A 26,735-nucleotide genomic window follows, 5' to 3' on the forward strand; every position below is an offset into this window, starting at 1 on the left:
AAAATTAATGCAGAAACTGCATAAAACTTTAAAGCCAATATATTTAATCTAAAGAATCAACAGCTTTATTTCTGATGTTTATTTGAAATTAATCCACAAAAAGGATTTAAACACTCTTAGCAATAAGTTTGAAAGTATGTTAGACTTAGCAAGAGGCAACACAAATACTTTAGCATCATCCAAACTCAGTGTTTTCTCACTTCCAAGAAAAAAAATCAGGTTATAACTCAATTTGTATTTCAATCTTAGTCTAAAACCATACATATTAATTTTAAGAGCTTTAAAATGTATCATTACTGATTCTTTTGTACTCTATATAAATAATTAAATAATCTAGATTAAATAATTTATTTCCAATTTAAATATTGGTAAGTAGGGGACATTTTCACAAGGCTTAAGACAGAAAACCAGGCTACAGTCCAGCCAGTTCTTCATACCAATAAGAACTGGAAAATACATGTAGGGCTTAAGGAAATCTATTCTCATAAGCAGGGAACAATCAAAGTAATCTCTGTATAGTCGGCAACAAAGCAAGTCTTTACAAGGAGCAGAGCAGGAAAAAAAAAAAAAAAAAAGGACAGCAGCTAATACCCCCATGGGCTGCAAATACCCAGGTGCAGGGTCAGTAGTTTAAAATAGCCTTCCCACTGGCCAACAGGGGCTCAGCAAGAGAGGTAAGAACCAAGCTAATAAGCTCAATGCATTTGGAATTCATTGAGGACCAAGGGAAGGAAAATCTTTAACAAAAAGAAAACATACAGAAGAGTTTAAATAGTCAATTTTATGTGATCTTTAAAAAATACCATGCAGGAGTTTAAATTCTGGTGCGATTTCCCTGACAGCCTTAGATCCATCTTATAAATAGTACTGGGTTCCTTCATTTTAATTTGTTTTTCTCTTATTTTCCTTTCCTCTTCCCTCGCTTGGCTCCACAATCCCAGCCCCTGCCAGAAGCCCCAATTTCTCATTTCAGAAATGACGTAATATAGAGTTACTAACATATGTATTTAGATAGCTGTTTTTCCAGATGCATTCCTCATAACGATAATCTACAAAATGTTTGTTATGGAAAACCAATTTATAATTTTGAGTTCAGGATTTATAAAGGATCCCTGTATTTACTTCTCCATTCAGTCATGTATTCATTCATTCTCTAGTGAATTCATTCATTTAGAGAGTACATACATACTTGAGAATGCAAGCCAAAAGTGTTTTTATAGCTTTAAATGCATGTGTTTGTAAAATTAATGGTAAAGTATGTACATTGCATATGAGCTAATGCAGTCTCCCTCATCTCTTGGGATTTGAATCTCTATTGCCTTTTTCTAACCCTTCAAGTTGTTCTTCAATGATGACAGAGAATCTGTTACTGCAGAGCTTTGTTTGGCAGGTAAAACGATGCAAGTTAAACTAAAAATTGGTTTACACAGCTGGTTGTTTTCTTCAGTTTTTTGTGGACACCTCTGTGACACCATCAGCATGTTGTGAATACAGAAAATTTGTGAGAACCACCAACCTTGAAGTTTGAAGGCTTCATAAGATATAAAGAAATGAAATTAAGGGACTATTTATTGTATTATACTTTCAGACTTTATTTAAGTTTTAAAAGGCAGAGACTATTTTTTCATTATATATTTTGAGAAAAAAGAAAACTAATATGTGAAGACTAATGACATATCTACTTCTGTAATAACAAAGCAAGTTATTTTTTAAACACCTTACTTTAGTATAATTTTAATGCAATTTTTTCATGCGGCTGCAATCTTGACTTCCAGTTACAAAAAAACCTCAAATTATCTCTATTACGAAATCTGCAACATTATAATAAATTATTGTAAGGGTTTATTGTTTCAGATTTAGGCACTGAATATAAATTTTATCACTGAAACCAATTACAGACATCCTGCTGAATTATTTGTATAATTATTTGCCTAACTTAGAATGCCTTAGGAATGCAATAAGACCTATACAAATCAGACTAAGTTAATCGTATCCATAATATTTTATTTAGTTATTTCTAACCTTAGTTGAAATATAAAACCTTACACTCTCATTTATGACAGTTGGTTCCATGGAATGATTTGTAGTATGTAGCATACTGTTATTAGCTGAAGCAAATTCCAATGACATCATTTAGCCATTATAGGAGATAAGCTCACCTATTAAAGAACAATACTAACAGTGTTTTATATTTTTACCAACCTGGCATGCTGAATAAGTTGTACAGAATATTTTTCTTGTACAAACACATTACAGTTAAAATATCTGAGCTACCCTTGCCTCTCCAAACACGAATGTGGAATATTTCAAATGTTTAATAACTCCAATGATTTATTAACCACATATATATCCTAGTATTTTTTAATAAATAAAAAGAAAAAAGTTAAATTTAAAATAATATAAGCCTAGGAATGACATAACATCCCACTTAGTTTTTTATTAAAATGCATTATCAATACAGAGACAGTAAAAACAACATTAAACACCAAAAAAAAAATCTGCATGTTCAATGGAGAAAGACATATTGATAAAATAGTAACTTATCTACTTTAATAATATATAGCATCTTTAAAATGTATTATTAATTTATATAAGCAATATGTACTCCCTCATTAATTATGAGAATTAAGTCATTTAACCTATGAAATTTAACCACCCAACTTTTTTTCATAGGTAGGGTCAAAAGTTACACTACACTACAGCCGAATAGATGGAAGCTTTATTGTATGGCACTTGGGTCTCAGCCTGGATTCAAAGCTTGGCTTTCCCACATGTTAGCTATGTGATATTCAACAATTTTTTTTTTATCCTCAGTTTTCTCATCTATCTTTAAGAAGCACACAGAATCTGTTCTCACAGAGTGAAAATTAAACAAGATAATGCATACACAGACAGTAGATATATAGGGCATTCTCAATAAATGTTAACTATTTTCATTATGAATGTTTTTACCACTTCAATGAGTGAATGTATAAAATGTTTGAAGTTTGTTTATTCCTGGTGATATCTTTGACTTCTTTTCAAATACATTTTGCTGAACTGAATAAAGTATAATGTAACTATAAGTCACATCTGGCAAAGAGTATTTCTGGTAGGTTTAGCAGTATAGTGACAACCAGATGTTGAATTATACAGAAGAAAATGCGTTCTTTTTCTGATTGTGGCTGACCACTGCACAGAGTAATGTTAATTATTTAGAAAGCTTACCATTAGGCCATGTGGAAAACATGTTTTGCATTTAATACAAAAAAAGCTTCTCCACATAAGAATTTGGCAAAGTTAGGGTAAAAAATCTGTGATTCCAAATTCTATTTTATCTCTAAATATTTTTTAAAAATACTGTATCTCATAGTCTGTACTAATATTTAGCATATAATTTTACATTTTGTATTTTTATCTGAGGACTACAGGGGGTTTGAATAAACTGAAATAAGTGATGTTTGCCAGAAGACAGTTTGGTATTCCATTAGGCTTAATGGACAGTTCTTATGATATAGGAATGTTTCAGTAACTCTTAACAAAATTTTTATTGTCATAAATCTCAAATTATAGAATTACTATAGATATGTATCTAAACTAGGTAGCTCATAATAAACACAGCTCATATGCAGTGCTAAACATCTACAAATAATACCTGTTACAGAACTGTGTCCTTTACATATAGTAACAAGAAATGTATAGTTACTATAATACTAATTACACACACATGAAAGTATGTTAAAGCCTAAGAAATTTCATGTTTCCTTTCCTACTGGAATCGTTTATTCAGTGTAAAATCAATTAGTTTTTAATCTGCCATTATTTCTGAATTCTCCATAATGGGCAGGTAGCAGTGGTTCCAAAGACTCATGAAGTCTAAAACTCATATAAGATTCCTTCCTCAATGAATTTCATTTCATTCCAAAGAAGTAAGTAGCTACTATGAAGGCTTTCCGAGATCAAGTCTGGGAAAGGGGTTGACAAAGAACTTCTGACCAAGTGGAGTCCCATGTAAGCATAGTTACTCCATTATTTTTATATCTCACCTGTTTATATGCATCCCATCATTTTAAATGATATTCTTATGTGCATTTTAAACATTGTTAGATATTCCTCTGCAATATGAGGATACTAGTAATACAGTAAAACTTCAGGGTTCTAAAAACTAAAAAGTTTTACATCTAAGCCATTATTTAACCACGACTCTGACACTTTTTGACTTGATTATTGAAAACATGAATGGATTTGCCTTCTTGATTAATATTAACCAGACACTTTTTGCAAAGCACAAAAGTGAACATGGTATTGATTTAGACCAAATGACTTACATGTAGCATAAAGATTTTTATAATTTTTATTCAGGGTGGTAATTTTTTAAAATTGACATATTTAAAGAGTGTTCTCACTTCTCAGCAGTCACACCCACCTGAGGTATCCTCCACAATAATAAGTATTCAAGCCAGAATAAAGAAATGCTCAATGACATGATTCTATGCTTTTTCCGGTAAACCGTTTGAAGTTCAACCAAGTAACTTTTTATAGCCCATGGATTTATTCCTGTATTTTTGTACAGCAAAAAGTCAGTTGCAATTGGAAAGCAGCAAGGTACTAGTCCTCCTCAGAGTAACTAAACAGGAAAACATGCTCCCAAAATGTTTCCTTTCTTTAGAACACTCCTTTCTAGTCCTCAGGGAGGTCTGCTCTGAACCCATTGGGCTAGGTTAGATTGGTTTATTGTATATGGCATATATATTATTTATAATTATAATGTAGTCAAATGATATTGTTCCATTCATTCAGACAATTTATTTCAGTTTGCAATTACACATTAGTTAGTGCAATTATTTTAGTTATGCCTGTCTCTGCCAATGGATTGTAAACACCATGCTGCCAGAAACTTGCTAACTATTATATATCTATTAACTAGCATAGAGCCTGGCACAGTACAGATATTATAGACTGAATGGTATCCCCTAAAATTTCTTATATTGAAGCCCTAAACCCCAAAGTGACTGTATTTAAAGATGAAGCCTCTAAGGAAGCAATTAAGATTAAATAAGATGATAAGGGTTGTAAGGAAAAATGCCTGTTTTCTCACTATACTACTATTACTCTCAATACTTCTGGTCACCAAATGTGTGGGGATTTTGCTCACACCAACCAATTCTCCAGCTCTCCAGGTACCAGCTGTGTGTCCTATAATTTAGTTCAATACTCACACCACCTACCTAGGGTTAGCACAGACTCCACAAGTTAAGAGATCAGTCACACAAGCCTGTCCCCCAACTTCAAACACCCGTTGCAAATCTAGATAATCAACTGCACGTCTGACTCCCTAGCTATGAATAGCAGATTTCCACAAACAACTCCTTGGGTTCAATAATTTGTTAAAATAGTTCCACAGTTGATTACTGAATTACCAGTTTATTATAAAAGCATACAACTGACAACCAACCAGGTGAAAGAGATGCATAAGGGAAGGTATGGGAGAAGGAGCACGGGGCTTCAAGGTCTTCTCCAGTGCAATGGCCTCCCAGCACCTCCACTGCATACCAACCCAGAATCTCCCTGGGTTATGAGACTTCACTAAGTAGGCATGATTTGTTAAATCATGAGCAAATGGTGGCTGATTCTATTTCCAGGCCCTTTCCCATTTCTGGAGGTAAGATGGTAGGACGTTCAGTTCCCACCTTCTAATCACATGGTTGATGTCCCCGGAAACTAGTCCAGATTCTGAAGGTATTTAGGAGCTTTCAGCCACTATTAATCTCATTAGCCTACAAAAAGACATTTGCCACTTCAGAGATTCTAAGGGTTTTAGGAGCTGTGTGTCAGAAAACTGGAATACAGACCAAATATGTATATCTTATTGTGTTATAAGGATGAAGCCTTTTCCCAGTAGGATTAGTGCTCTTATAAGAAGAGACACCAGAGAGTTCCCGCTCCCTGTGTGCACACAATAAGGAAAGGCCAGGTGGGGATATAGTGAGAAGGCAGCCATATACAAGCCAGGATGAGGGCCTACGCTGGAAACTGGCACCTTGAAATGGGAGACTTCTAGCCTCCAGAAATGTAGGAAAATAAACTACTGTTTTTAAGCCACCTAAACAATGGCATTTTGTTAAGGCAGCCCAAGCAGATAAATACAACAGGTAACTAAAAAGATTTGTTAAATGATTAAATGAATAAATGAATGAATGAATGAAATATGATGGAAAAGCACCTCCCCAATTCATTTTTATTAAGAAAGAATAACATTTAATGTAACTTTCTGGGAGTTGCCAGCCTTTCTTCACTCTGCTGGAGGGAAGAAGGGTGACTTCTCTAGCCGATAAGTTTAGGAAAAGAACCTGACATACCCAGTTCATTTCTTTTCCCTCTCCCCTCTCTGGGCAGCAAAGCATGCAAAGGGAAAGAGATTCTGGTGTATTATTCCACACTATAAGTGTTGTAGCAACATCACCCTCCCTAGGAGATATGTATGCTCTGACCACTTTATTAACATTTTTAAGTTGATCTGTCCAAATCTTCATCTGGCTCTCAACTTGATTAAAATTCATATGTTTTAAAACAGTGCTACTTATTGAACCTACCAAATCCATGTAGATGACAGCATTATAATTTCAAAATGGGGAATGGATCATCAAATGATTAAATCATTGGTGGAAGCAAAGAATAATTTTTTAAAAAATATTTTTGAATATTTAAGCACTAACTTTTCTCATGCAGGTAAATAATATCAAAATAAACAAACAAACAACCCCTTCCTGTACAAAACACAGGACATCCAATAGACCAGGCTTTAGCAAACTACAGCCCACAAGATTAATTTGCCACATTGCTTGTTTTTGTAAATCTTTCAAGCTAAGTTTTTTACATGTTGTAAGTGTTGAAGACAGTCAAAGAGGAAGAAATATTTCATGACATGTGGAAATTATAGGAACCTCAAATTTCAGCACCTATTAAAATTTTATTGGAATACAGCTATGTTCATTTGTTTACTTATTGACTAAAGCTGCTTTTGCACTACAACAGGGAAACTGAGCAGTTAGGAGAGACCACATATCCCTAAACGCCTAAAGTGTTTACTATCTGGCCCTTTACTCAAAAGGTTTGCTGACCTCTTCAACAGATTAATGGTCTGTAAAATGATGTTTGATCTTCAAAGCTGAAACACTGGCATTCACCTATGCCTAAGAGAAATATACCTATTACTAGAGAAACACTGAATCTACATATCTGGTTTGAATATATGTTACAGGTTTTTGAACCACATTGTGAGAAGTATTAGTCTTACTAGCATTTTCCATATTTAGAGATGAAAATGTAGAAAAATCTGTGTCCTTATGTTTACTTATTTTTGACAAAAATACCACTAGACCATATGCTTCCTGAAACATTTCAACTTAGATGATAATAAACTTAGCAAAACTTAAACCATAATAGTTATTCAATAAATCACTCTTACCCAAAAAGCTCTATATTTGAGCAGGCTTTTCTGTTCCTACAGCAGAAGCATTTCTATTCATGCTTGTACATGTATTTAATTGTGTGAAACGTAATTGTTTTCCATTACATACTAAATATTTCATTTTTATTTAAAATCACACTGGAATGTAATATAATTGTTTAATGATTATTATCTCTGGGCTAAATGTGTTCTTCAAAAATAAATGTTCTCCACATATATTTTGTCTGTAGTGATCAGTGACTTCAACTCCTTTTTACTGTTACACTCTTTTTAATAGATCCAGTATTCTACCACACCCTGAATTAATCAGTATAATTTGTTGCTTACGTTGTTTTATGTGATACAAATTAACTTAATAAAAATGAAACTTTAAATAACTTTCTTAACCTCACTGTTCAAAATGAAAAATTATCAGCAAAAATTCCAGGACTATAATTCTATCCACTGCATTTTCAAAAAATCTTTTTTAAAAAAAAAAATCTTCCTTCCACATAAATTGTCACAGGGTCCCTAAAGTCAGATTCTATAATTATTTTTAAAATGAGAAAAGATAAATTCAAAAATGGAAAAGGTGCTATAAAAATAATCATTTAAAATCTAATGCAAACAGAGCATCCTCCTGAGAATTCTAACAGACCTTTCAGTGTACTGCACAAGCACGTGACATACCATTAAGCAAATATAATTAAGGACAAGGGAGCAGGACTTTTTTTTTTTTTTTGTAACTTTAGCTGCACATATGGAGCATTTTTGTTTCACTTCTGGTTTACTTTCTTTTAATCAAAGACCCCCACTGTAATGCCTTCACACAGGACTCAGTGTTGTGGTTACCATGGAAACCATAATTCTGAATGTCCTAACTTGTGTGATTAAAATTTAACACAAAGTAACATTGATAGTTTTCCCCATTTCCACTACCACCAATATCCAATTCTAATTAGCAGCACAATAACTGGTTTGGAAGGAATAAAGAGCTGTGACTACTATAGCCTCACATTGCCAGTTATTCACAGGGAATCCCAGGAACAATATATAGTGATGGTTCTCTTTTACAAGATGCTTGGTTTAACAGAGGAATTATTTCTAGTTCACTTTTCATCACCTCTAGAAAATAAAAAGTATATCGTTTTTCTTCTTTTTATATATCGTAAAAGTTTTTGGGGTATTTTTTCCTATATTTATTTTACTCGCTTGTTCAACTGGAGTAAAAATTTTTAACACAGGTCTGATATAGTAAAGTAATAAATGAAACTATGTGACATTTTAATTCCTCAAATCCACTGGTAATATTTATATTCATTTCTATAATTACTACATTGGTTTCTTCAATATAAAATTAACCCTTCTAGATATATTAACCATGCAAATAACATAGGCAAAATCTTTTTATTTAACGGAAGTTTAAAAACTCAACCGAATCTTTCTCTTTTCTACTTTTTTTAAATCAGCACTCCAGTAGAAGCTAATAAACTCTCAGTACTCCATTAAGGAAATATATGCTCTCTTGCTGATTATTTTGATTCCCTGAAAATTACATTGTCTCAGGGGTATACTTGCACTGATCATATGCCTTGGTACTCATCGCCTCTACTTATAACTGAGTACAAATTAATTGCATTAGTCAACACAACATTTTAAATGTAGAAATTATACTCTGACATTCCAACTGAGTTTCTTGTCTACCTTAACATCTATAAGAGCAAATACAAATGACATTCCTTCTCATTCCTAAAATCCCAAAGAAAGCAGGTTAAGTTTATAGAGCAAGAGGGAAGACTTTAAATATTAAACATTTAGAGTTCAGTGGATATCTTAGTCATTAAGTCCAACACTCTCAGTTTTTAGAGTAGAAATTGAGGTCCATGAAGCTTAAGGGGTATCTTTGTAGTAGAACCAGTACTAGCAGTTTAAGATGTTGATTTAACATTTTTAAATTATTCACTACGGAAGAGTGACATTTCTTACTATTTGCTGACATCTTCTACTTTTATTTACAAACCTAATTACCCTGAATATGCACACATGGCATTTGTAAAACAGATCTTGAAAATTAATGAAATGAACCTAAAAAGATGAAATTGGGATTGTTTTAATAATTTTGTTATATATCATTGTCTGATATAAATTGACATTTCAAATTTTATTTCACACTGAAAATATTTTGTTTTTAAGATATATCTTAATGTAAACTTTCAAAGTTATGGCTAAATTAATAAGCAGTGCACTTTACTAATTAATATTAATTCCTACTGTAAAAGATATTTTAAAATCATCTCCATTCCTGAGCATTTTACATATTTCATTTAAATATTATACATCCTTAACTAAAGATCTGAGTATTAACTGACATAAAAAATTTTTACTTCAAACATCATTTTGACAGCAGAATAAATAATAATTTTAGTAACGTCTGATTCCATCAACAATTTCCATTTCCATATGCTTTCTACTTACAAGTAAAGGATTGTCCTGTCCTATAAATGGTCCATTCAGGACTTTAATTTCTAATTAGAATATATGAATAAATTCAAGTAACCCAAGAGTAAGTTATTCTTTTCTTTGCAGTTAGACAGAATGATGGAAGAAAAAGCACATATATGTGTTTTGGTGGGGGTTGTGGGAAGTTAAGGAAACACAGTTTTGGAAGGAGAAAAAGTACACATAAAAGACAAGAGGAGAGGAAAGAGGAAGATAAAAATTAAGATTCCTTTATTTACATGTTCTTACATCAGATTAGATATTAGATTTTGTAAGATCGTTTGAATATATCAGTTCTTATTTCAAGACTATGGCAAGGGAGTAAAATATATTGAGAGACAGAGAGAGAGAGAGAAGAGAGAGAGTGAAAGACATTGTAAACCAGAGGTTCCATAAGTGAAGTGGGAGGTTAAAAAAACAGAAGAAGCCAAAAGGATGGAATGGTCAGCAAAACCTAGGGAAGACAGGAAAGGCAAAAAAGAAGTAATTACTTTACCAAGTAATACATCAGGTTAAGTTTGCTAGATAGGACCAACATGAATTAAACTTGCTAATCAGGTCTGGCTGAAGATTTTAAATTCAAAATTCTTGCCAGGTCTTAAATATTAATAGACATAAGAAAAAAAAAGATAACTGATCTCAGTGAAAAAAGAATAATCAATCTTCAGGTTGGAATGTGGTGTCATTTATTGTCAATACATTTACGAAGGCTCATCATTGTCACTCCATGATATTTAATGAAGGGTCTACTAAAATTGATTTTTTTTTCAATTCACCCAAATTCAAAGTAAAAATCATCATTTTTTTCTTTTTAAAGTTTCAAAATCTGCTTTCTAGTAAAACACTCTTTAATCATATTCCTTTCAACTATTTCTTACTCTTAATTCTTGAACATATCACAAAGAACATTAACACTTTCAGGATTGCAGTTTCAGTGAGACATTGTTCAATGATTTTGTTCACAAGGTAAAGTAAAACACATCAAAACCAATATCGCTTTATTATTTCATCACTCAGAGTCTAGCCTAGTGAGTGTGATGAAGACATCTACAATAATATGAAGAATGGCTCCCTCCAGAAATTTCAACAGAGCATCTGTTTACAGAGTCCAGATTTACTTGCCTGTTCAAATTACAGCATGGATAGCTCTCCAATGACCACTTTATTATTTACCCATTATATTTTCAACAGCTATACATTCCAGTGATCTTGGGAGTAAATGACAGAGAAATAGAGATTTTCATTTAAAGTTTAAAATCTGTCTTTGGAGAAATGATTCTTAGTGATAAGAGGTTCAACATACCCTTTGCAGCCTGAAAAGGCCAGTTAATACTGACAATTTTTTTATAGGAAATTAGCTAATACTATGGGTTCTCAAATCTTCCTGGTAGAGGTATTCATATGAAGCAATTAGAAAACTGAAGCACAGAATTGTTCTCACCCAGAATCTTAGGAATACTGGTATTCTGGCTATGTGGTACAAAAGAGTGGAAAAGTAAGTGAGGAAATAAACAACAGAGCAAACCAGGAATTGAGAGCTAAAGAGATGCTTTCAACTCATAACTCTCTAGGCAATAAAGTGGGTCCTGAAGAAATCTGAAAAAGCAGGACCACAGAAGGTCATGTGCTTTCATATTCCCCACCCCACATCCCCACACTTGCCTCATTTCTTTTTGACTATTTGTGTTTAAGTCTGGATAGAACACAAATGGAGCGTGACTCAGCTTCAGTCACATCTGTCTTGTTCCTTAATTTCTTTTTCTGTAAATGGATTACTTCCTAGAATGATTGTGAAATTCATTTGCAATTTAAAAAGTTTGTGAGGAGAACAAGTGAAAAGGTTTTAACAACAGGAAAAAGAGGCAATGTTAATCTGCAAGAAAAAAAGTTTGTGGTTTAAAAGACATAATTTTATATAATTTGGTAACAATTATAAATAATGTCATAAAATTTGATGATATTTGCTAAAATATTGAAGTCCTAGAAACTGCACTATTGTTATTGTTTTGTATTATTTTATAGTATAAATATATACTTATCATATTAGAAAACTAATAAAATATAAACCTTTATTTTCCTGAACCAAAGTCTCATTCAGCAGGAATAATAATAATAATAATAATAATAATAATAATAATAATATATTCCTTACTAGGCGAACAAATTATTTAGTAAATTACATGAAAGCATGTTTCATATTGCCTGGAGCATAATAGACACTCAGGAATTTAACTTCAATATGCATTTACATGTGAGAAGTTTCAAAAAGGCCAAAGTACTATGAAAATACATGTTATTAGTGTTGAATTATAAATGAATCCATTTGCTGGAAAAAAAAGTAGATTTATAGTAAATTTATAGTTACTACTTTATGCATTAATAATAATGACAAAGATTTCCCTCCTGGATGATATAAGCTTTGATGCAACAGAAAAGGTAGTGATTGGGAAAGCCAAAATTGTGTTGGTTACTCATCATTTTGACCTACACTGTAAAATATGTTGTTAGAGGTCAAAGTCCTTAAAATGAAATAATGCCACACACCTCAGTTCGACTGAATCAAGTTGGCAATCATTCAGCCAACGTAAACCAAGTAAGAATCTCTCCTTACTGATTAATATCACAAATGTGATTATGTAATTTGATATGTATATTCCTATAAAAGTTTTTTTTTTAAATACTCAATTTGGTCTGATTTATGGCATTATCAACAAAGGTAAATAATTTCTTTTTTTAAATTAAAAACTTTATCATCAGTAACGACAGAAATGGGCCAACATTATAACTTAGTTTGCATTCTAAATATATTAAACATAAACATAAATAATGAGAAAAATCTAATGGTTTTTCATTAATTTTAAACTTTGTTAAAAGTTCACTTTCTGCTACATCTAAAGCTAAAAGGATGTTGTACTAGATGACACGTATGTACGGGAAATCTGTCAAGCATTTGAGTGAAAAGCACACTGTAGGTAGCACTTTACAAATCAATCCTTTCCCTCCTTAGCTAAAACAGGCTATAGTAAAGGCAATTTGAATATGATCTCAATTCAGATGTGGTTTTCCCAAGTTATGGTCTCACAACAACAAAACAACCTGGTTAGTTTGGTGGAGACTCCATTCATTCATTATTCCTTGTTTGTCAATAAGCATTAGCACAATGTGCTCTCAACAGGTGGGATAATAAATCTGTGCGTTCCTCCTTCTACATTAACAGTTCAGCTATTCCCCTCCATATCAAAATTTTCTAAATTGTTTTATATTAAATTTGTTCCCTCGTATTTTATTGAAGTCCATGCCAGTTAAAACATTTTCAGATATCTTATCATTTTCTGATATATTATCATTTTCTGGTCTCTTTCAAATGGGTTATAATTGGCTATTTTTTTCAGTGAAAGCTTTAATTTGTTATATTTTACTGAACGAATTCAGAATAGGTCATTACCTATTAAAACCTTCATGTTTTTATTATATTTGTCGTGTAAAATTAACATATAATAGTGAGTATGTTTTAACTGCAGCTAGAAAACAGGCCAGCTGAGAAAGCACCTGAAATAACATAATACAGTAAAGCAAAGTTAATAGAAATTATCTGTATAAGTTTTGTGAATAAATTATGGTCTCATAACAACAAAACACCCTGGTTAGTTTGGTGAAGACTCCATTAATTCATTATTCTTTGTTTATCAATTAGCATTAGCACAATGTGCCTTTCAGAAGCCATATAAGCATATATACAGCAAAGGTTTTTATAATACATTTCCTCTGTCCTTGTCCTATTAGCAATTCTTTTCAAAGGTGTTATCATAGGGAATTACTGCTGCAATACTGACTGATACTGGTGTAATGAGAAGAAGCATTCATTTTTCTTGGATATTTATACTTTGTCTAGAATAAATACCACACTTATATTTTCAACCACCTTATCACTAGATTGTCCTGGAACTGACAATCCAAAAATACTATTAATTCAGCATATTTAATCAGGTATGAAATTAAATTGAAATGAAACATAATCTATTAAAATTTTTATTTGTGGAATTAATAACACTGAAGATTTCTTCATTTGTGGCTGAGAACACAATTAACAAAAGTATGTATAAAATTTAGTTTCTTCATTATTTAGTTTCTTCATAAATTTAGTTTCTTCGTTTTAAAATGGAGAGTTTACAAGATTATACATACATTATACCCAAGTTTTATAAAAATCTAGCCATTCAGAATTTTGGCAGCAAAGCCAACAAACAACTGCTTGCTTCCATTACACTTGTAAGAGGCAATTTGAGAATATACTCCCCAGGAATTAAATTTTGTGAATAAACATTTTAGCTAATTGCATTATTGTTCTCAGAACATTCAAGGCAGCAGTAAGCCAAACCAAGCAATCCAATTTCTTTTATTTCTTTTTTTAAAGCACTTAAATTCTCTTCCACAAACACATTTTAGAAATCAAGGGAAAACAACTACATGTATTGTATATTGGATGGATAGGGAAGATACGTAATTTTTTTTTATATTTAAGTGTAAATTTGTAATGTTTTAAAGAAGAAAAAGTGTGCTATTCCTGGGCCAAATAAATTCTAAATGTATATATTTCAATGGTTTGTGTAAAAGTTCAGTGAGGGGAGTTTGTCATTTGAACTTTTCATCAGTGCTCAGGGCACTGCATTTGGGGAACAGTTCAAAGAATACTGTAGCTATCCGATCCAGTCATCCATCTCAGATTTTTATCTGATCATTTTATCCCATCTTTAATGTATGTCTTACACTCTTTAGAGATCTTATTCTTTAAGAGAACAATATTATATGTATACTTAGGTCCCTACTAAACACATAATAATATAAAAAGATTTTTCCTAATATGTCCTTAAATTTCCTCTTGTTTGCTTCTTTATCCAATACTCTATCACTCAGGAAAATTATATTCTCTCCAAAACAGATTATTCATTACTCTATAATAAATAATATGGTCTTACCATGACCGTACTCTTAGAATGACCATTCTCTGTTCTCCACTAATAAGACCCTTTTTATATGCTATAAATTCTGCAAAGTTTTCACAAAGAATTTTATTAAGAATTAATTACTCTCTATTCCTCATGTTCCTATTAGAGTACTTGTCATATTATCATACAGCTAGCAGTACATGTTTCTGTAGCCCCAACTAGACTTCCAATTTTCTCCAGATGGTATGACATTATTACTCCAGAACACAGCCGAGGTCTTATGCACACCAGACACTAATACAATATGTACTAAATAAATGATTTATTTTAAAGTAAATTAAAATTGACATATTTTATTATTCATTCCTCTTCAAGAGTTATTATGATATTCATTAGCATTTCAAATTAGCATTTGAAAGACGGTACTTAATGTTCTGCATTACACCAATAGAAGTAAAAGTAATATTTTTAATGTCTCCTTTTCTTGTAAGTATATAAGCTTGAAACTTTTAAAAATGTATATTCACCCTGAAAAAAATGATAATTTATAATAAAGCCTGTGTTTCATAATTAAGTAAAGGCTCTAAATTATTATTGACATTTTAAATTCTGAAAAAAATTGAAAAATGTAATTCTCAATAAAATCTCATTATACTAAAAAAATGAGGAAATGAGTTTACATTTACTCTTGTATTTGCTTAATCTAAATTACATCTAAAAGTTTTTTAATATTAAAATTTTGAAAAACATTACAAAAATTAATGATTCTATAATATTTAAGCTTCTGGATTACTTAGTGGATTTCTGTCAGGCACCAAAACTGTTTTTCTTCAAGTATTTTTTTAGGGTCTTTAAAAATGTGCATATCATTGACTTCTGACAGAGTATACTAAACACAGAGGCCAACTAACTTTTTCTTCTCAATGACCCAAGACCATCACAGAATTGCAACATCATATTTTTTTAGATCAAGAAGGTCATTTATGGATAATCTAGTGCTGTTCTTGCTAATTGGACAAATGAGAATACTACAATCCAGGGAGACTGTGTGGTGTGTCCTGGGTCTCAGAGCAAGTTAATGGCAAAACCAGGCTTAGAATGAAGAGAACCTTATCCAGGGTTCTTCCTAATAGGAACCACATTCGAAAATTGTGTATAACTCAGCGGCTCTTAGATAGATAGGGAAACTTTGCTGTGACATATAAGGGATGTAGCCAGCTATATTTAATAATTTTATGATGATTTTTAGTGTTTATTTGGTTCCTATTCCTAATATCCAATGCCAGATTCATGTTTTGTTGTTAGTATTTCCACCGTTTCATAATTTGGTGTATTTAATCTGAGAGGTTTTGTATACTAGATGACCAAATTTGTTCGAATATATTTGTAAATATTTTCTCATGAGGCTCTTTTCTCTATTTCTTTTTTTTTCCTTTTTTATTCTTTTTTTTTTTTTTTTTTTTTTTGAGACGGAGTCTCGCTCTGTCACCAGGCTGGAGTGCAGTGGCGCGATCTGGGCTCACTGCAACCTCTGCTTACCGGGTTCAAGCGATTCTCCTGCCTCAGCCCACCAAGTAGCTGGGACTACAGGCGCAAGCCACCATGCCCAGCTAGTTTTTGTATTCTTAGTAGAGATGGGGTTTCACCATGTTGGCCAGGATGGTCTCGATCTCCTGACCTCGTGATCTGCCTTCCCTCTGCCTCCTAAAGTGCTGGGATTACACGCGTGAGCCACCGCGCCCGGCGCCGGAGACTCTTTTCTATGTAAAAAGAAAACCATTTATGCGTGTAAATTCTGAAGGGCACTTGACGTGAGCTTTAATTAGAATAAAACAGCTGAATATCCATCCAGTACCGAAAACAGTTAAACCTTATTTCTATGGTCAATTGTTTTGGCATCGTCTACGATAGGAAACAAGACAAAACTCATAAAGAAAAGACAAAAATATCATGGAAAGAAAATATCATAAAAGTAGCATTTTGGCCGGGCGCGGGGGCTCACGCCTGTAATCCCAGCACTTTGGGAGGCCCAGGCGGGTGGATCATGAGGTCAGGAGACCGAGACCATCCTGGCTAACACGGCAAAACCCCATCTCTACTAAAAATACAAAAAAAAAAAAAAATTAGCCGGTCGTGGTGGCCGGCGCCTGTAGTCCCAGCTACAGGCAGGAGGCTGAGGCAGGAGAATGGCATGAACCTGGGAGGCGGAGCTTGCAGTGAGCCGAGCTCGCGCCACTGCACTCCAGCCTGGGTGACAGAGCCAGACTCCATCTCAAAAAAAAAAAAAAAAAGTAGCATTTTTCATTTGGATAATTTTCTTACCTAAATCTAAACAGCAATAAAAGCAGGTCTTGCCATAGTCATCCTAGTGTTAAAAAAATTAACAAAATCCAGTGTTTGAAGAAGATAAAACTTTCTGCATACCAACAATTTAATAAAAATGGCACCATAAATAGAAATAAATAGAAACTGGAACAAAACAGGTAATAGAAATGAAACTTAGAAATTAAAAAAAAATCAATAGATAGACTTACTATATGACCAGCAATCCCACACTTGGGTATTTAACCTAGAGTGATGAAAACTGACGTACATACATGCAGACTCACACACATTGCAAATGAATGTTCATAACAACTTTGATGTGGTTTGGATGTTTGTCCCCTCCAAACATCATGTTAAAATGTAATCCCTAATGCCAGAGGTGTAGCCTGGTATGAGGTGATTGGGTCATGGAGGTGAATCCCTCATGAATGGCTTGGTACCCTTCTTGAGGTAAGGAGTGAGTTCTCACTCTGAGTTCACGTGAGATCTGGGTTTTTAAAAGAGTGTGGCACCACCCCCACCTGTGTCTCTTGCTTTCTCTCTGGCCATGAGTTACACCGGGCCCTCTTTGTCTTCTGCCATGACTGTAAATTCCCTGAGGCCCCCAGCAGGAACAGATGCTGGGGCCATGCTTCCTGTGCAGCCTGGAGAACTATGAGCCACAATAAACCCTTTTCTGTTTATAAATTGCCTTGTCTCTAGCAGTATTTTATAGGAGTACGAATGAACTAACACAATCTTTATTATCATTACAAATTAGAAATAACTCAAGTGTTTTTCAATAGGTAGATAAATGAACTGAGATACATCTATACAATAAAATATTAATCAGCAATTTAAAAAGGAATGAATTATTGGGGCACTCAACAACAGGGATGAACCTCAAAGGCATTATGCTGAGAAAAAGAAGTCAATCACAAAAGGCTACACATTGTACGATACATAGGAATGGAGAACAGACCAGTGGCTGCTGGGAGTTAGGGGCAGAGGCAGAGTTTGACTACACAGAAGCAGCACTAGGGAATTTTTAGGTGATAAAACTGTTTTGTATCCTAATTGTGGTAAAAATTACACAATTCTCTACAGGTTTTCCATTTCATAGAATTTTCTACAGAAAACAAAGCATACAAACAAAAAGACTACAAGCATAAATACACATGGAAAGGCAACAGTTGTGGTTGCATGGGTATATCTATTTGTTAATTCATCAAATATTTACAATAACTAATTTTAAATGTATGTTCTCAAAAAATTTAAATGTATATTGTCAACTGAAAGAGAACAATGAACAAATCCCCCTCCTGCAAGAAAACAAAAGGTCAATAGCTAATAATGCACTGTTTAGCTATGACACAAAACACCAATCTATAAATATTTATAGCTCAGAACAGACCTCACTCTATTCAACGTAGCATCCTTGATTCAGGCAGAAATAAGCAGCCTTTTTTGGACCATCATAATACTTTTTCAATGCTGTGGATTAGACACAGTCGTGGACACTTTAAGATAAATAAGGTCTGGTCAAGACAAGGATCAGAACACAAGATTTTGACTGGGCTACTGCTAGCTCAGGGTTTAGCCGTAAAAATAAGAAAAAATAGAGAGTTAACATAGCAATGAGTATGCACTCACTTTATAACATAAAAATCTAGTAATAAACATTTTAAAATAACTAAATTTTAAAATTAGTCATTATTTTAAAATTTAACATAAGTTTTAACAGATTTAGTGAGAAAAGCTATACATACCAAAAATACTGATCCAAATAATTGGTTATAACCTTTGTAAAATTCTGTTAAAAATGAATTTTATTTTTGTTTTGGAGGGAGAAAAAGTATTATTGTTGTTTTGTATACACTCCATTTGCTGTTCATGGCTTCACAGCCCGCTCTGTGGATTAAGTAGTAGCTGACAACTTTTGCTTTGCTCAACTGACTGGCAGCTATCATTCGAATGCCAGACTTATCTTTATGTAGATTTCTAAAGGTCACCATTTATGCATGTAAATTCTGAAGGGCACTAACTATATACAGCTGACAGATTCTGACAGCCACGATATCTCCAAGAGAGGAATAAGCAGGAATGACTGTCTGAATAATTAATGTGCTTTTACCCTGCCCATAGCCAGTTTTTACAGCCCACACATTTTGACTGTGGTTTTGAAATTAATTAGAAAACATAATCTCATAGCAAACCAAAACTTCTTTTTAAATTTTCTATAAAAAAGGGGTAAAAAAGCGAGACAATTAATGACCTTCAGTTTAAAGTGTAAATTTATAGAAATCACTCCTACCTAGAGATGAAAATTAACATCTGGCTCTGGATATTATTTCTGTAAAAAAACAGACATTACTATTTCTGTGAAGACATTACATCGTTACTGTATAAAAAGTGTATAAAAGCAAATAAGCAATGAATTCTGCTCCCTACACTGCTCAGTAAATGGCCCCATCACAAACAGGGTTGCCACTTTCAAACCTGCGACTCATTCCTGATTTCAACTTTTCTCTCACTACTCAAATGCAATCAGTCACTAAGACCTATCAACTGCCTTCTAAATAATCTTAAATGTGTTACTCCCACTCAATCCCCATTGTTGTTGTGTTAAACTGGATCTTTCTCATACCTCACCTGAGTTATTGCAAATATTTCCTGGGTAATCCACCTGCATCCAGTCACATGATCATGCATGCTGCTTCCAGAGTTATCTTTCTAATATACAAATCCATGAGCAAAGCCAATGGTGCAATATAAAAGACACATAAAAACAGAAAAGGATGCTATAAAGAGGAAATATTTAGAATACATAAAATAATGGAAGGAGGCAATAAACAAATTTTGTGTAATGTGGTAATATATGCTCTGGAGAAAAAATAAGGCAGGAGATGGGGGTAGAGGCTACTCCCAAACAGTTTCCATTTTAAATGGGAATGTGCAGGGAAGGCTGCCATGAGAAGAGAATACCTGAAGTCTAGGAAACAAGCCACATGAATAACTGGGAAGACTGATAGGTAGAAAGGCCCACACTCTTAGGTAGAGTGGCCTAGTGTGTTCCACACGCAGCAATGAAGCCAGGGCAGCTGGAGAGCAGAGAAGGTTGAAGATGGAACAGGTCTCCATTTGCTGTCTGTGACAACAGTGGAGCAAGGAAAACAGGAGGGTGATGTAATTATCCACATAGAAGAGGACTGTGATTTGGACAAAGGTAGTAAGTAGCCTAAGAGGTGTTAGAAGTGGTCAGACAGAATATGCTGATGGATGTGTGAGATAGAGGATTAAGGAACTACTCCAATAATTTGTGCCCAAAGAACTGTAAGAATGGAGCCATTAACCCAAACTTCTGTGAGAATGATGTTACTGCATAGGATTTCTTATTTCCTATGAAAAATAGACCTTCTCCAGCACATCTTTCCTTTTGAGGCTCAAAAAACTGTAGTGTATTTTACAAACACTTACATAGTCCTTAAGATAGGCATTGTTCTATTCTAAATGCTGTATGGTAGATCATATTGTTAACCCAATTATGCAGGTGAGGAAAGTGAAGCAAAGAGAGGATAGATACCATGCCCAAGGTCCTCTATTGACGCTGTCTTCAAAATTTGAGCTCTTTATTTCCTCTCAGTTGTTTTGTGTATTTTATTATTAAAATGGAGTCCAGAGGCCCCCAGAGCTGATAGTGGGAGAGGGGTGGATGATGATGGATACGTTTGTTGTGGGAAGTCAGGGACCCCAAATGGAGGGACCCGCTGAAACCATGGCAGAAGAACATGGATTGTGAAGATTTTATGGACATTTGTTAGTTCCCCAAATCAATACTTTTATAATTTCTTATGCCTGTCTTTACTGCAATCTCTAAACACAAGTTGTGAAGATTTCATGGACACTTATCACTTCCCCAATCAATACCCTTGTGATTTCCTATGCCTGTCTTTACTTTAATCTCTTAATCCTGTCAGCTGAGGAGGATGTATATCGCCTCAGGACCCTGTAATAATTGCATTAACTGCACAAATTGTACAGCATGTGTGTTTAAACAATATGAAATCTGGGCACTTTGAAAAAAGAACAGGATAACAGCAATTGTTCAGGGAATAAGAGAGATAACTTAAACTCTGACCGCCGGTGAGCCAGGCGGAACAGAGCCATATTTCTCTTCTTTCAAAAGCAAATTGGAGAAATATCACTGAATTCTTTTTCTCAGCATGGAACATCCCTGAGAAAGAGAATGTGCACCTGGGAGTGGGTCTCTAAACTGGTCCCCCTGGGGCGTGGTCGTCTCTTATGGTCGAGGCTGCAGAGATGAAATAAACTCCAGTCTCCCATAGCGATCCCAGGTTTATTAGGAAGAGGAAATTCCCACCTAATAAATTTTAGTCAGACCAGTTGATCTCAAAACCTCGTCTCCTGATAAGATGTTATCAATGACAACGGTGCCCAAAACTTCATTAGCAATTTTAATTTCACCTCGGTCCTGTGGTCCTGTGATCTTGCCCTGCCTCCACTTGCCTTGTGATATTCTATTACCCTGTTAAGTACTTGATGTCTGTCACCCACACCTCTTCGCACACTCCCTTCCCTTTTGAAAATCCCTAATAAAAACTTGGTTTTTGTGGCTTGTGGGGTATCACGGGTCCTACCAACGTGTGATGTCTCCCCCAGATGCCCAGCTTTAGAATTTCTCTCTTTTGTACTCTGTCCCTTTATTTCTCAAGGCGGCCGACGCTTAGGAAAAATAGAAAAGAACCTACGTGATTATTGGGGCAGGTCCCCCGATATACATTCTAGATCTTGATTTTGGTGATATTTTCACAACTTTATGTGCTTGTCAAAACACATTCATATGTTGCAAGGACTGAATTCATTATATATAACATAGATATCAATAAACCAGCCTTTAAAAAATACAATCTAGCAAATATAAATTGACACATATTGGAAATACATACATTTTGTTCAAATGAAGACTGAATTTCTCATATTATATAATCCATTCTAATACTTATTTTTTCTGATTAAGGCAGTGTTTTCTATGTCATCTTCTAAAAATATTTGCTGATAAAGTAATACATTTTTATTTGTTGCCATATTTTTCTCATGTGATTTCAGCCATTTTTACCACAGCAGAAAGAGCTACACTTTCTCTAATGACTTTATTCCTTCCCTGCAAGAAATCTCAAATGAGGCTTCTAAAGATTTATCACAAAGTTTAGTAAAAATTTGTAAATTGCTACATTGACCATGAGTGTAAACTCTGCTGAACAAAACCAGAGGTTTTACATGTATGTTCTAGATGTTAATTTATTACAAATCTTACTATTTATTTTGCTGTGTACTATCATTAACTTATACCTCAAAACAAAATATGTTCTTAGGACAAGTTTAATCACTTAGAATTTAAGAGTCAAATCCATATTTCATGGTCTTCTTGATTATTTTAAGTTTTTAGCTAGCTCCTTAATAAATCTGAGTAGTGTTTATGTTATATAATGAAACTGAAAAATAACCTATAATAGAAGTAGGGGAAATATCAGCTGCCATTTTCTTAATGTTGCCTTGGTCATGTATTAGTAAAATAATCTTCATTTTTCCAATTTTGACGTTAGGGCTACATAAAAGCGATTTTCTAGATGTGAGGACTCGTTTAGTTAAAAATGATAGTAATTCCATAAATACACTTAACCAAATACATGCAACATGAGTACAGTAAAATACCCTTTCAAACAACCACCACCATCAAAATCCCAATGAGTAGCCACTTGACATCCAATAGGATGGCCAAAATGACAGACAATAACAACTTTTGGCAAGGATACAGCAAAATTGAAACACTCACACGGTTCTAATGGAAATGTAAAATGGTGCAGTCACTTTGGAAAACAATTTGGAAGTTCCTAAGAAAGCTAAACATACAGTTAACATGTGACCCAGGAAATTCAACCCTAGGTATATATCCAAGAGAAATAAATACATACATCTACACAAAAACTTGTACAGAAATCTCCGAAGAAAACTTATTCATAAGAGCTTAAACATTTCAAATAGTCCATCAACTAAAAAATGGATAAACAAAATGTGGTGTATATCCATATAATTGAATATTATTCAGCCATAAAAGAAATGAAGTAATGATTCATGTTACAACAAGGGTGAAACTTGCAAACATTATACTAACTGAAAAAGACACACACAAAAGGCCAAACATATGATTCTATTTATATGGTAGACCCTCAGTGATAGTATGTTAGTGGTTGCCAGAGGGTGGGGCAAGAGTGGAATGAAAAGTAACTGCTAACGGATACAAGGTTTCCTTTTGGGGAAATAAAAATATTCTGAAAGTAGAGAGCAGTGATAGCTGCACAACTTTGTGAATATAGTTTAAAAAAACAGTGAATTGTATACTTTGAAATGGTAAATTTATGGTATATGAATTATATCTCAATTAAAATATTAGAAAACAAACCTGCCAAACATTTAACGGGGCAACAATCCCTATGATTTCTCCATAAACTTCATATTTGGGACCTGTGGCAGTCATTAAATTAAACATTATTTAGCCGTAATGCTTTCTGATTTTTCATAAAGAAAGTAAATATGAGGAGATGTTCTGAAATTTTATTCCAACATCCCCCTGAATACTTTTGAACACTCCGGGGGCATCTAGAATAGAAAATTAAGCTTTTGTAAGGCAAACATGATACTTCACAGACTGTTCCAAGCCAACTTCGCCTAACTCCTCTCCTAACATTGTCTCACCACATATGTAATCCTGCAGCCACAGTGGAAACAGCAATCCTTCAATGGCCATCCCTTGCTCTTTCACAAACTAGTGTGTGGGCCTGGAATGTATAACCTCACCTTCCCTGTCACAACAACTCCTCTGTGAATTTCACAGCTTCTCTGAAGGTTTCGGCGCCTCCAGCAGAAGTGAACTGCTCCCACTTTTCTTTCTGCAGCAGTCTGTCAGGAACTCTCAAAATGTGCACAATAGTATCTGCAGTACTTCATCTTTCTCACTAGTTTTTAATATGTCCACAGCAAACATATCTAAGTTTGTTTGGATTAATTTTTGTAAAAAGGATGATTGCCTGAGCATGTTTTGTATATTGATTTATGTCACCAACATTAAGTACCAAATAAACTATTATATATTCAACTTTGTAAAAGAATGGCTGCCAAATTAAGTTGTTAATGTACAAATAAGCTAATAAATATAAATGAAAGAGTCAATCACATCTATTCTGAAAGAAGGAAATAATATTAATTGTTTGCAAATGTGACTGAGTGTGAAGAAGAAAACACCGACAAGAAATTCCAAATGAAAGAGATTCAATCATATCTCTTCTGTAAAACAGGAACAACATTGCTTGCATGTAGAAATAAATAGGGGGAAGAAAACAATGACAAAGAAATTAAAGCAAAAACATTTAAAAGACAAAACATCAACTGGAAAACGTAGTGCACAGAAAGGCAAGTGCAATATTTTTACAGTTTTAAGTCACTCTTTACTCCTAAAGCTCAGAAAAAAGTACGGAATATTTGAAAATAGATGATAGCAATTAAAGTACATATCAATTATGTCAATAATTCAAAATGAAATGAACTTAAATCATTTTAATATGAAGAATAAGAAAGTTGATATTTCAAATATTAGGCTCTGTATTTATAATAATGTACATGCTAAACTTTACAAAGTAACTTTACAGGAATTACTTTCAGTAACTTCAAGAAAAGAGGAAATTCTCATTGAACTGTTGATTGATTAATATGTGGGCCTGTTTTGCCTTCTATGATTTTCTGGGGAAGATGTAAATATGGATATTGACTTAAAGTTACACTGCTTGAAATGCTGGACTTCATAAACATATTTCTGATAACATAATTTTTAAAGTAATTGGCTTAATATTAAACATTGTGTTGCTACCAAAAGAATATATTTTATTACCTAATATTTATATTCAACATTATGAATTATGTAATTGAAAACTGAATGAATTAAAGAAAAATGACTTTAACACATTGTGTTAGTGTACATGTAGCAACTGAAAAAAACTCAATATGGTTATTCTACATTAGTTAAGAAAGTAATAAAACATATGTGCCTTTCTGAAAAGGTGAAGACCTACTAAAACTCTTATTTTTAGCTCATTTATTTTTCATATAACTGGAGTATATTTCCTCACAACAGCAATATTTTTAATTAGATCACTTATAATTTGTTCACAAGAAATATGATTTTTGGAAAATGTATAACAAGAAATGGCAATTTATTTTCCAAAAATATGTAAAATTCCATTTTAGTAACACATTACAAATATGCTGATGTTTCAATATGATAAAGACTCATAAAATAATATATTAACTTGAATGTAAATATTTTTAAATAAATTTTGAAATTATATGGTTGGCAATAATAATCTACTAATTACCTTAATTTGCTCTTCAATTGCTAAAAATCCATGTTTTTTTCCTCCGATTTACCAAATTAAACATTTCTGAAAAAAAGAAAAAAATATTTAATTTGATTATGAGAAAAATTAAATATTCTGTTTTATGGTTACAGTTGTAGAACGCTTTGAATATTTCCTGTTGGTTGTCAAGTCTATTATTTCCCACAATGCCTGAGGTCTCACAGCAGAACTATGGTATGTAGAGGAAATTTAGGATGCAGATGACACATCTTCCTAGACTATCTAATTTATTATAATGTTTACTGGGAAAATTGATGGATTTGGTAGCTACAGATTTCTTTTCCTAATTAAAAGACTATAACAGTTTTTAATATAAATTTTGCTATTTCCAAGAAATGTCCCTATTTCTTGCCACAGGCTCTTCTAGCTAAGATACTGGGATTGATTAGTCTTACCACTTTTGCCATTAGGTAACAGGCATAGAAAACAAATTGAGAAGCACCTTAGCACATCTAATCATACACATATACATACGCACACCCTTATTTATGTATACAGACACAAATACTGTAATCTATTTATTCACAATAATCTAAATAAATTTGGATTTAAAAAATAGAAAGAAATAAACAAAAATGTAAGTTTATTTAAATGAAAGATTTATAGAGGCATTTGAGTTTTTATTTTCTTTAAATTACCATAATTTTTTAATTTTATTAAACAAATAATAAAACAGACTTTTTACACCCAGAAAATAGTATTATCCTTCAAAGTATCTTCTTTAGATATTTAATATTTTCTAATGGTTTTGCAACTGGCCATATCAATTTTTGAATGTTCTAGTACGTCTATTTAAAGAGCTTTACACAAAGCTCTTTAGTTTTAGTTACTAGTTTGTGACTACACAAAGAGCTTTACACAAAGCTCTTTGTATTAGTTAATTATTATTATATTTAGTATTTATTTATGCTATTAGTGTTAGTATGCAATCAGGAGGTTAAGTAACTATATACATGCTAAACAGTGACAAAATCCATTATCTATTCTAGAATTTTGCCCCCAAATGGATAAAGAATGAGATACAGGGCAGAAAGTCAATAGCATAAAATTAAAGTTGAGCTCTACTTT

General features: G+C 33.1%; 1 protein-coding gene across 50 annotated transcripts in view; it reads right to left on the bottom strand.

Annotated features, from left to right (window-relative positions):
• ADGRL3 (adhesion G protein-coupled receptor L3) overlaps positions 1 to 26,735 on the bottom strand; it is an 861,998-nt gene that overhangs the window by 653,693 nt on the left and 181,570 nt on the right. For 40 of the 50 annotated variants that reach the window (XM_054683096.1, XM_016951660.3, XM_016951666.3 and 37 more), the window contains one exon: positions 25,626 to 25,691. The exons of the other annotated variants lie outside the window; for them this stretch is intronic. The gene's annotated coding sequence lies outside the window, so the exon portion shown is untranslated. The remainder of the gene's footprint in view (positions 1 to 25,625; positions 25,692 to 26,735) is intronic. 50 annotated transcript variants of the gene reach the window in all.

The sequence above is a fragment of the Pan troglodytes genome, chromosome 3 (genome assembly GCF_028858775.2).
Source record: "Pan troglodytes isolate AG18354 chromosome 3, NHGRI_mPanTro3-v2.0_pri, whole genome shotgun sequence".
Taxonomy (NCBI): domain Eukaryota; kingdom Metazoa; phylum Chordata; class Mammalia; order Primates; family Hominidae; genus Pan; species Pan troglodytes.